At 39.6% G+C, this 13,148-nt stretch overlaps 1 protein-coding gene across 2 annotated transcripts in view; it reads right to left on the reverse strand.

Annotated features, from left to right (window-relative positions):
* The window catches only part of ulk4 (unc-51 like kinase 4), a 102,202-nt gene extending 101,652 nt beyond the window's left edge, over positions 1 to 550 (reverse strand). Inside the window, exon 1 of one of the 2 annotated variants that reach the window (XM_026926565.3) lies at positions 221 to 550. The gene's annotated coding sequence lies outside the window, so the exon portion shown is untranslated. The other variant, XM_026926564.3, reaches the window with a different exon arrangement.
* Positions 551 to 13,148: the final 12,598 nt, after the last annotated feature.

A 13,148-nucleotide genomic window follows, 5' to 3' on the forward strand; every position in this document is an offset into this window, starting at 1 on the left:
TAACGACTACTTACACCGCTAGCCAACTGCAAACAGAACTTTAAATTCAATAACAGAACTCCTTTAAAGTCAGTAATATGAACAGGACCGGGAGAAAAGCAATTAACCCAAAATATTCTGCATTTTTCCATAAGAATGTGCAGTAAACCGAGTAATTCAAATCCAAAACTACAGTTTAATAAACCGCGCGAGCACCAACAGCTGTCAAACGGAAACAAACCTGGACCAATTCACTTTCGAATTTGGGTTATCGAGTCCAATAGTGGTAAAAGGTCTTCTCAAAATCCCTGTTGTTTTAAACATTTGAGTGCTAATCTTGTTGACAAAGGTAATAATAGAAACATATACGTTTATAAATTCAACAAACTTTTTTGTAATGTTATTTTTGTTTTTATCGCAATGTTCATGCTCCCCCTACTATTGAGACGTCCCTTCGTTGCTAGGTTACCGCGGAGCACGCGGTTACAAGAAATAATGAAAGACTATTTTCAACGGTCACAGCAGATCATTTTGCATAAGCGTTTTGTTGTGTTTTGTGATAACTTCGTGGAGTTTTTTTCTGAGCCCAGCCTCTATTGACTGCAATGTGGAACAGTCACCTGATCAACCACTATAATCAGTTAAATCGTTTAAACACGAATTCACCTCCAGGGTTAATGATGGTAAATAGTTGTTACCAGTTCTAGCGAAATTGTCTTTAGCGCAGCCAATCAGAAACCAAGCCCACCAAAGCCCCGCCCCCTCCACTGTGACGAACAAAGGTGTGTTTTGAGTTCAAAAAGTTCAAATCTTATTTCATTTCATGCTTTGTTTAAATATTCACATAATTTAAATCATTTGCGTGCATTTAATATATTCGTATTTATTTTTATTTATTTGAACAATGTTATTTATTATGTAATTAATTACTGTTTTATTTTAATGTTTTATTTTAATACGACGTTGTGATGATGCTGATGATGCTGTTGATGTTACTACTACTGCTGCGGTACTCACATATTTCCACAATACTTACATTTTGCAAGGTATGTGAATAAGTTGGAGAAACTTTAAACATTTTGATTAATGACCTCCTATAAAATGTCAGCTGTTTCTTTGGCAACCCCGGCTGAGGCGGGCTGGGGGCGGGGCGTGGTGACGTCGCAGCCGGAGGGTGGGAGAGAGGGAGAGAGAACGATAACGGCTCGAGCCGCTGTGCACTGGCTCTGTTTCACACACCGGCTTTTTTTAAACACACGGTACGGTTTGGGCTTTGAGCTTCTCCAGTGATGTCTGTGCGATGAAAAACAACTTTCCTCGCTTCTTTTTGGTAAGAGAGCTGGAAAGGAAATTGGGAGCGAAAATGAGCGCGGACGCTCAGTGAAAACTTGCCGCATCCGTAGAGTTTTTTCCGTTTGGGCGTCTAATTCAGTAGAGAACCTGTGTGATGGCCTGAGAAGTGTTTCAGCTCTGGATATGTTCCCTGTTCTTCTTCTCCGAGCGAGTTCAGAGGTCTGAAGTGGACTTACAGCTGAGGTTTTTATCCCACACGAGGTTCACTGTGGACTTCAGGGGAATAAAGGGACCTGCAGTACACACATACAGAGCTAAGCGCATCGTCAGGGATCCTCTCCTCCTCCTCCTCTGGTGAGTTTCTCTCTTTCTCTGTCTCTCTCTCTGTCTCTCTCTCTCTGTCTCTCTCTCTCTCTCTCTCTCTCTGTGTCTCTCTCTGTGTGTCTCTCTCTCTCTCTCTTTCTCTCTCTCTCTCTGCGTCTCTCTCTTTCTCTCTCTCTCTCTCTCTCTCTCTCTGCGTCTCTCTCTTTCTCTCTGTGTGTGTGTCTCTCTCTCTCTCTCTCTCTCTGTGTCTCTCTCTTTCTCTCTCTCTCTCTGTCTCTTTCTCTCTCTGTGTCTCTCTCTTTCTCTCTGTCTCTCTCTTTCTCTCTGTGTCTCTCTCTCTCTCTCTCTGTGTGTGTGTGTCTCTGTGTGTGTCTCCCTCTCTCTCTCTCTCTCTCTCTCTGTCTCTTTCTCTCTGTCTCTCTCTTTCTCTCTGTGTCTCTCTCTCTCTCTCTCTCTCTCTCTCTCTGTGTGTGTCTCCCTCTCTCTCTCTCTCTGTCTCTTTCTCTCTGTCTCTCTCTTTCTCTCTGTGTCTCTCTCTCTCTCTCTCTCTCTCTGTGTGTGTGTGTCTCTCTCTCTCTCTCTCTCTCTCTGTGTGTGTCTCTATCTCTCTCTCAAGTCAAGACAAAGTCAAAAGGTTGCTTTATTGGCATGACAAATATTAACATTTGTATTGCCAAAGCTTGGATACACACAAATGAGAAAATAACTACAGAAATAAATAAATATAAACAATTATACATACATGCAACAATGCAGTCAAAAAGAAACACTAGTAATGAGACTTATAGAACCCTGAGAATGAAAATAAATAATTAAAATAACAATATCTATCTATCTATCTATCTATAATGTATGTATATATTTTTATTTTGCTAAATTCTCATATTTTTATTTTTATATTTGTTTACATTATTAATATTATTTTTATTTTATTTTTATTTCCTGTATTTTACTGTTATTCCTAAGAGCCAATACAAGACAAATTCCTTGTACATGTAAATCCAAAGTACTTGGCAATAAAGGTGATTCTGATTTTATATATATATATATATATCAGAATCACCTATATATATTATAATATATATAATCATATACACACACACATAAATAAATAGAATAAAATAAAAAATAAAATAAATACAAAGTAAAGTAGTGTGTGTGTGTGTGTGTGTTTTGGGGTTTTGCCCGCTACTGTAATTAATCTTTGTAGCTGCACATGCTTTCATAAGCTCTAAATGGCTTTGTGGTCAGTTTGTGTGCATCACATGAGTTAAGTGTCATGTGGGTATTTCATTTTCATTCCTTGTCTATTTACAAGTCACAGTGTGCAGTATTAGTCAGTAACTTCTTAGATAAATCTCAAGCAGATTAATCAGATCTGATTACAGATCCCATTAAATCACCTTTCTCCTCTAAATAATTGTGGTCTGGAGGCTTTGAGTCTCTCCCGGAATATCTGACCGTGTAGTTGGTCATTTTCACAAAGTTTCCCTTTTCCTAGCTTACCTCATCACCTCCTTAAATGTAACTTTAATAACTCTTCATTTAATTGACATTATTTCAAATGTCTTTAAGTTAAGCTTGAGGCTCATTTAAAACCAAACCTAGACATACACTAGAAATAGACATGGATAGAAAGGGATTACATCAACAGCCTGTATTTCTATTTATGTCAAGATATCATGCCAGTCATGTGCCTGTCTTGAGAACAGATCTGCTGTACCTTGTGTAAGAGAAAAACGGAGACAGAAATCAGACTATGTTTCTAAACCCGCTGAATGATGTGTAATAAATTGAGATAAATCTGTAAGATAAGCCTGATTTAACACCTGATGCAGTAATGTGAAACTGAAATCTGTAGCCATGCAGAAAAATAGTCTGGATCTATCTGAATAAATAGGTTGAGTGCAATTATAGAAGAAAAAAAAACCAAAAACCACCATCACACTCATCCACATACTCAGTGGTTAGTTCCGTTAGGGAAAACCAGAGCTGGAGATCACCAAGACCGCCAACACCATCAACCATTGAAATTAAATAGTTCTTGTTTAAAACAACCTGCATGTTTTTGGCGTTAATGGTAGGAGATGGTTTCAAACACTTTCAGAAATAAATGCACAAAACTGTAATTTTCCCTGTCACTTATTTTTTTTGTACCTTTATTATGCATCTTTTACCTGCGACAGTGCATGTGGTGTAATTTTAAAAAACTTTCAAGGTCAACCTTTAAAGGTACATCACGTATTCTTGAGGTCCAGCAGTATACCTTAGAGGTGTGTGATATGATCATTTTAGACAACGAATGATTACAATGTCTCTAAGATCTGTCTTTACAGAGCGATAATGGGTACCGTGATACTAAACACATTTGGTCAGTTGTGCTGAATGTTCAGACATGGAATGCCAAGTTGTTTTGTGAACCTGACATTACTTTATCCGCTAATCCAGCTCATGTTCTCTCTGACAGACATGCGACCAAACCAATAATGGCCAAGCCAGTTCCTTAGCTTTTATTTCTTCCTTGATTTGTTTGGCAACACAGCAGCATGGCTGACAACACAGAGGACAATAAGATTTAGGGATTAGAATTGGTTTGGTTGCTTTGTTCACTTCTTTAAAAAAAGGTCTTAAAAAAACGTGAAAAAGAATCACAATCATATCATGGATTGTGATATGGATCGTGATACTGCAGCAGCTGTGGCGATGTTTTTATGTGTGGGTTTAATCAGCTGATCTGTAACTGACGGAAAAATAGGTGTGACCTTTTAATCTGTTCACAATTGCTGCTTTTTTTTTTTTTTTTTTTTTAATGAGCTGATACAGTGGTTCAGGAAGTTATATCATTTGTTTTGGTTAAGTAGTTAGTTTTATATACTGTATATAAAAAATGTATTTCACTCTGGACAGAAATCATTTTAAATTCAGAAATGGACTTGGAACAGCACTGAGAAGCTTTGTGCTCCTATAATACTGAGTGCAGTGAGGTATCAGCCCTGCTAGAGTATGATATATAAATATATTTGCTATGAAAGGGGCAGTCAGCTGTGTCCTTCCAACTGTAGAACAAAGTCTAGTGGCCTTCCAGGGATACTTATTTCTGCATGTGTGACTTTCTCTGCTGAGACACGTGTTAGAGTGTATTCTAGGACAGCTGTGACATTGAGCCTGCTGTCTTCTGGCCCTCAGATTTCCTATCATTTACTTATGTACCTTGATGGTCTAAGTGTTACTGCACATGCTCTGGCCGTTCCCATTTCTCTTAATGTATTTGCTATTGATTGTGTTTTAGCGTGCATGGGCTTCAGTTCTATAGATTAGACACAGAGAGTAATACTGATCTGATGGAGGGGATTTGTCTCACTTACTCACTCACCATCTCACCATCCTTTCTACACTCACTTTAGTTCACTCACTCTGTTCAGACTCCATTAAAGAAATGCACCCTGGACCTGGAACACTGCTTTTTATGTAGTTTTGTACTTCATTGATCTTCTTACTTCGACTGTTTGTTTATCAGTTTTGCTGACTCTCCAGGTCCAGTTTTCTATGCATTAGTGATAATCCCATGCACTTAACTTTGATTTCAGTTACAAAGTCATCATTTATTTGTTATGTATACGTGCAGTGGCGGTGACGCATTGTCTCAGTGGGTAACGTTGCTGCTCCAGGGTCGCCGGTTTGATCCTGAGTTAATGAGTTACGCTCTGTGTAGAGGTTTACGTTCTCCCGTGTCCATGTGGGTTTCCTCTTTCCTTTCGTCTCTCCTCCCAGTCGTGGCCTAATGGATAGAGAGTCGGACTTGCAACCCGAAGGTGAACCTGAAGGTTGTGGGTTCGAGTCTCGGGTCCGGCAGGGATTGTAGGTGGGGGGAGTGAATGACCAGCGCTCTCTTCCACCCTCAATACCACGACTGAGGTGAGACCCTTGAGCAAGGCACCGAACCCCCAACTGCTCCCCGGGCGCCGCAGCAAAAAAGGCTGCCCACTGCTCCGGGTGTGTGTTCACGGTGTGTGTGTGTGTGATCACTACTGTGTGTGCACTTGGATGGGTTAAATGCAGAGCACAAATTCCTAGTATGGGTCACCATACTTGGCCACACCTCACTTCACTTCACTTCAAAAACCTGCCTGTAGATGGATTAGCTATTCCAAATGGGGCTCCTGCCGATCCAGGATGTATTCCCATCTCATGCAGAGTTAAGAAAGTTAAGAAGTGGTTACTGAAGATGAAGGCGTGAATGAATGAATGAGTGGCACCTTGGCGAAAAGCTCTCACATGAAATTTTCTCCTAAACTACACACTTTCACTGAAATCTCAGCCAAAGGTTAATTACATTTTAAACTCTGGTTGTGAAAAGGAAGAAAGGAAAGAAAGGAAGAAGATTCCATTTAAAGGTTCCATGATGGTCTCAAAGATATTAAAAACGTGTCATTCACTTTCAGTTGCTTTTTCTTGACTGCTGAATTCTGTCCCACTTATATTTACAGATAAAACTGTAATGTAAAAAAAATTTACATAACCTTTGTGCACAATCAGATGATCTTGTAAAAAGGTTATCATGATGCTCTTTATTGTCTAATGTGTTGTTTAATTCTCTCAGGTCAAGCCTTTTTTTTTTTTTTGACCTTCTCTTCAGTGGGGCTTAGGGAAGACCTGAAGTGGTGTCAAATAATCATACTGACTGTTTTCATTTCCCCTGGGAAGGTAGGCAGCTCTCTGCCATCTGTGCTTTATTGACTGAGTGTCTGATAAGCAGAATATTGAATTGCTTGTGAATTGTTTGGCCACTCAATGACTGTGAGGTTTATATACAGAATTCTAACCCCTTATAGACTATTGCCTTGTCTTTGTACTGACTGTGTATGAGGATTTGTAGAGGCCATAGCCCACCCTGCAAAAAACGGTAAGCCAAAGACGATGCTATTAATAGAGCTCTCTTCCTGTTCCTCCTTTTTAAAGCTTTACTTTGTATTCAAGCTGTTCACTTGACACAGATTCTGATATGGCCAGTGATAAATAAAAATGATAAATCTTATATACTATCCTGGAAAATGAACTCTATATATAATTACAAATCCACATCATTTTAAAATGTTAAAAGTTGTTGCATAAATTTGTGTGACTTGCTTGAAGACTCGAGAGGACTTTCCTAAATGTCTTACACATTGCATTGTTCATTGTTTTGTGCTTAGATGTGCAAGTACGGAGCTGTAGCTTTGAAAAACATGCAGAAAGTGTCAAATGAAATCATTTTTATCAGCGCATGGTTCTGTCACCGACCAAGAAATCTTCACTGTAGAGACTTGCTGAATATTTCTCTATCCAGTTATAGGTTTATGCAATGGATGTTTAGTTTATTTCTCCAGCCTCTTCTCTTTCCAAACACATGCGCATGTTTTGCAATATGCACTCGCTCACTGTCAGTTTGATGTGGATGGAGTGAGGCTGCTACTCTCCTGCTTCACCTTTTTCTGCTTACTCTCTTCCTTTCTGCCTTTCACCCATCACACAGTGTAACCACAGACTTTGAAAAAATGCCTGAAAGGCACCACACATTCACAACAACTCTGTGTCTAAGCAGTGAAGAAATGCCAGAGCAGTGCTACTACCAGAGATTGCAGAAGAGGGGACATCAGCTGAGACGTTTTCTGTGCTACATCGCTTCTCATTTTCACTCTTGCCTAACCGTCATGCAAGTGCAACCAAGTGACCAAATAACAGACCATGAGAGCAAATACAAAACGTGTAACCCTTAATGATCGTATATATCATCTGAGTGGGAGAAAATGAGTCTATATCGTGGTAGTGGGTCTGTGTAAAAGGAAGGGGTGTGCTAAGGCCCCCCTGCCTGGCTGCTATTTAAAGCAGAACCGTTGAAGAGTGTCTCTACATTTGCAGACGTGCACAGCATTACAGTGAGAGGAAACTCTGTGTGTGAGAGAGAGAGAGAGAGAGTGTGATCTTCTCTGTTTATATGTCTGTAGAGTAGACTAGGAGTTTGCAAACCATGTCCTTTATTACAGCAAGGCAGAAAACAAAAGCTGCATGCGGAGGTTTGTTAGCGTTTTGGAAATCATTCCTACACATTACTGATCTGAATGTTGTCACCGTGGCTTTTGACCCAGCATCGTTCACTAGCTGCAGTTGTTAAACACAGGTTCCTTTGAAAGTAGCAAAGCCTCATCCTCTGTTTGAAAACTTTTTAGTCTATATTCATTGCTTGAATTTCACCAAAACATTGACGCAGCATGAGAACTAAACCAAAACAACACAGCAAAAATTTAACATGAAATCACTAACCTGAAAAAACTTTCACTTTCAACTCAAAAATATACTCAGCAGGCAGTTATGAACCTTTTATTATTTGCATGCTAATAGAACAACATCAACTTTCCCAATGATGTCAACAACATTCCTGAAAGTTCCTATGTGGAAATGTTCCATAACCCGATCTATGTTTATACAGAGCAGAGACCATATGACTCCTGGGAACGATTCCCAAAAGCTGGGTCCAAGTGAGTTAGAACTGAATGCAGTGCCAACATCCAGTTATGATGAAGTGTGTCTCAAATGCTGCTTTTGTTGGCATACCAACTGATTGTAATCTAATCAGCAGATTTATGGATTACTTTTGCCCCTTTATGGAGAAAGAAAGAAAACAGATATGCTGTGTGAGTAATATGAGGTTTCTATTATGGAATTGCACTAACCATAAAATGGATGGCGCACCACTGATTCTGGATATTGTGGTATTTTGTATCTGTTGTTTCATGATAAAAAGGTTGGAGGATTTAAGAGAACATTATGTTTTATGACTCAAACTGGCTGTGTGACCGATCTAAACCTTATCTCTTGAGGGTGGGTTTATTCAGGATGTCAGTCTTTCAGGATTCATTTTTATTTAATGGACTCCACTGGACAAATTTCAATAATTGATTCTAAGCAAATAGGATGATGTCACTACTAAAGAATCAGTGCTATGATAGGAAATGTAATTGATGCACGGAGTCAGTGAATAATTTTTATCTTCTGTTATTACATCTGTCTAAATGTGACTGTTTCAAGGTTAGTAGGTTAAGGTTGTCTTAATGCCAGATTAGTGTTGCACAGTGGCCGTGCATTTGAGACTGTTTAGGCATTAAACAGGATGTATTGGGTCATTTTGTTCGCTTAATGATTGACCTGATGGACATTACAGTAGGTCTACTTTTATTTCCCATGGTTTATATAAACCTGTTCTCATGCCAGAGGTTTTAGAGTAATAGAGTAGAAAGTTTTTTTTTTGTTTTTTTTTTTTATAAATAATGTGACTTTCACCTCACTATGTATGAAAACCAAAAATATCGACCTTTGTGTAATCCAGACCTCGAACTGACCGGTTATTCCTTCTGACTCTGTGTTAACATAGAACCTCTTTAATAAATGAAGAGCAAAACACTTTTTACTAATACCTTATTCAAGTTAGCTCCCAAAACCCCTTCTTTCTTTACTGTCTCTAAGATATCAGTATGTACACGTGAAACCTGCCAGATCCATTCTGTAGTGCCGTTGCACAGGGAAGTGTGTAGGATGACGTGTTTTGCTGTGGGGTGTTCTCATTCTGTGGTTGTGTTTCCTCTTCTTTCTTTTTTTTTCCCTGTATGTGCAATGTTGTTTCTGTCCAGTCTCAGTATTTCATACATTTGATTCCCATTCAGCAGTAATAAACTGTGTGTGTGTGTGTGTGTGTGTGTGTATGTGTGTGTGTGAGTGTGCTTGCACACTGGACTGTTGCTGGACTGGTCACTGATGCCATGTGCATACACATGATATCCTCACAAGAAAAGGCATGGGTAACGGTGAGGTATAGAACAGTAGTGAGCTCTTTTCAGTGATTTGTTGATTGGATAATTAAGAAAAAATATATAGTAAAATATGTACTTGAGAAGCTGCACTAATTATGAATGGTTATAATCACATTTGATCAGTTTGACTGTGTAGAACAAATCCATAAAGAGGACAAATGAAGGACAAATGCAGTCAAAAGTGGGAGGGAGAATTAAACCTGACATTGTGGCAGGTTTATTCAAGCCTGAGCCATATCTCTATCATCTGCACTTTGGACCAAAATTTCAAATCACTATTAAATTTCCTATTCTGAAAGAGTGTTTTGGAAAGTGAAAGTGTCCTACAGTTGAAGCTTTCAAACCCTGTGGTCTTTCTTGAACCTGTACATCATATGGCTCATTACAGAGTTACAGAGTTACACCCCCACCAGTGTGCTGTACCACAGTCAGTATTAAATTACCCTGGCTCTGCTATTAAATGTCTTGGCTGGTGGAATATCATGTGGCAGTGCTATAGTAATATCACAGGGCATGAGGACAAAGAGAGACAGGGCTGGAGATTCTCACACCTTAGCTGACACTTGTGCTTTCCGTCAGGAACACACAGGACAGAAATATGTATGTGCTCATAGCCCAAGAGGGAAAAAAAAAAACATATCTAGCTCAGTACAGTTGTATAGCTGTTTGTCTAAGATTCCTGCTTCAATCCCTGTAGGTATTACAAAAAAATAAATGGAAGGATCTAAGGGAGGCAGTTTAGACCCCTGCCATTAATTGAGTTATACATGTGCTCATGTAGACCCCAGTACCCAGCTCTCCCCGCTCTAGCACTCCAATTAATGGTAGGAAGTTTGTGCTGATGTCATCATAATGTTGGTTTATCAGTATTAGTTTTAAAAAATCATCATTGCTGTCAGTTTTGTTGCAGCCGCATTGCTAATATTTAACTCTCTTGAACACATATTGGCATTTCAGAAACTCCCCAGACCCCTAAATTTCATACAACCATTCCACTCTGGACTAGTTGATCACAGGCTTCATATTTTACAGTTGTGCTTGTTAAAAGACATAAGCATGCTATAAACATCTTTTGGCTGTAACCTTGTTGCCCTAATGTACTGTTTTATCACTTTATTACCATTTGTGATGAAACCGTGCCTAAAATCTGTAGTCAAAGCAGATCCAGATGCTTTTAAACTGGCTGCTCATTTCTCACCTTGAGCAAACAGACAGAGGAACTAGGAAGCTAGGCTAAGCTAGACTAAGCTAGGAACTGTGCATTAGCACAGAGCACATTGGGAGAGGCTCTGATAGAGTGTGCATCTCAGGGAGAGGCCACACGACTGTGGTTTATATGTCCGTGACTGGAACAAACCAAACGTCCACGTTCAAGATAACAGCCCTAACACTAGTTACTGGTCTGAATCAATAAAGGGAGCAGGTGTGTGTATAGCACTACACTTAAGCAGTTACCCTCATACCATGCTCTGTGGTGTGTGTAAAAATGCTGAGCAAGGCCAGTTGACCTCTATTATGGATAATGGCTACAAGAGGAAAAGAGCTAGGTGACATGGAAAGAGGGCATTGACAGCAGGAGCTTCAGTCACAAACGCTGCTCAACTGGTGAGTGATTCAGTAGGAGCACTGACTAAAATAACGTCTGCATTTAGATCTGTCAGTAAATAGGGTTGGAAATCATAGTCGAAAGCACACAGTGACTGTGAGGTGATAGAGAATGTAAATGCTGTCAGCACGAACAGACTGTCTGCTACATAGAGAGGGATGTTATAGTGCTGCCCCAGTGCATATACTCATCATTACAAAGATAACAAGATGCAAAAACAGAGATGCTGGAAAAAGGTGAAATGTCAGATGTATCATCCTTCACCATACTCACAACATTTGGGTGAGTGCATATGGCATATGCCAAGAGAAACTACAGACCTGGAAGCTTAAACCCTACAGTGAGGGGCTTTGGTGGCTCTGTAATATTGTGAGTGGCATTTTGTTGCCATGTTTGGTTTCAATTGTCTGCTTAGAGGAAAGAGTCACTGCAGATCAGTAGTTGTTCTGACTGATCACCTTTATCCTATGATGAAATGTTTCTATTCTGACGGGCGTGGTCTCACTGAATGGTTTGATAAGGATGCAAATGATGTGAATTATATACGCTATTGCCTTACACCAACTAAATATCTTTTGGAAAATATTAGTTCATCCCTCCAGTACAGTTCCAGAGACTATGACGAGACATAGCCTATAAAAGCTGTTCTGGAGCCTTGTGGTGGAACACCTTACCAAAGCACTTCATGTTTGTTTCATCCTTTCATATATCACGTCTCACAGGTGATTGCTTTAAGACTACACTGGAAGCCTGGCTTCCCCTAAAATTTCATTAAAAATATGTCACTGAAATATTTACCAAAGTGTCTATATTACTCATTAGACTTTGTGGAATTCACTATATTAGTGAATTAAATGATCAGATATCTCACTGCGGTATTGTGCTTTTTGTTCATTAATCTCAAACTGTTCGTGTTTATTCGTGTTACATATGTAACACACACGCATATACATGTATGTGTATGTGTGTAATATATATAATACATACACACAAACACACACCATAATAGAAAGTTGCTTCCCCTATTTTAATAACCAGCAGCTGCTATTGATCTGTCTGTAGGTGAAATGAATTTTGCATGGCATGTACTCACATCAAGACAGCATAAGGAGGAAAGCCTGCTATAAAGAGAGCATAATATTAGTCATCTGAAACATCTACCTATCTCTGTTCCACAAAGTACACACATGCAAACCTCTCTCTACATGTATTCCCTGAGTCAGAGGAACTGGGAACTAAAAGCATGCCTGGATTAAACCATGGTGCTGATTAGCTAAAAGTGACTGTTTATAGAAACACTTCCAAAAGTGCATTAGCATGTCTGTGTTCTAGAGTGTACTCCATGGGTATCAATTTATATACCTGAGCCTTGCTTTTCTGCTGATAAGTGTTAGTTCTACTCCAATCACATGTGGCAGATGTTATATGGAAAGGACAACCAGTCAGGAATCCATATGTGTTCAATAACAGGAGATCAAGAATGTTTTGGCATATTCTGTCTGTGATTTGTTTGAATGATCAGCTACAACTGAGTTAGACTGATTACCCTGACAGAAGGCATTGGATTTAGTGACTGCACCTTTAATGGCATCTGCCCAGCACACAGACACTGAGGTGAAACAGATTTTCCCTCAAACATCCACTGTATTGTAGATCAGCTGACAGAGAATCTGCAGCAGTCAGCCTCCAGAAGGATAAGAGAGAGAGGGAAAGAGTGACAAATCACTAATGGCATTGACATCAAAACCAATGTTTACATTATTTGGCTTGGAAACATTAATATCTGGGTCCCAACTGGATCAGTATGACATGTACATGACATTTTAAAACGGTTAACATAAAGGAAAAAGTCTGAAGTGGATGCATTGGAATGCTGTATAATAGGGGACAAAATGACCCCACTGATAAGTTTAAACATGTCTATGTCTTTTAGCTAACTGTTTGCCCTCCATTCAAGCCTCTCTTTTTCTTCTCTAGGCCCACATTTCCAGCACTGACTGATCGCTAGCTGCCGGTGTGTGTGCTGTGCTCCTGCCCACTGTGGTCAGCTGTGTGTGGGCGCTGCCCTATGGCTCGTGCAGCTGACGTGTGAAAATCAGCCA

This window comes from Pangasianodon hypophthalmus, chromosome 1 (assembly GCF_027358585.1).
Source record: "Pangasianodon hypophthalmus isolate fPanHyp1 chromosome 1, fPanHyp1.pri, whole genome shotgun sequence".
Taxonomy (NCBI): domain Eukaryota; kingdom Metazoa; phylum Chordata; class Actinopteri; order Siluriformes; family Pangasiidae; genus Pangasianodon; species Pangasianodon hypophthalmus.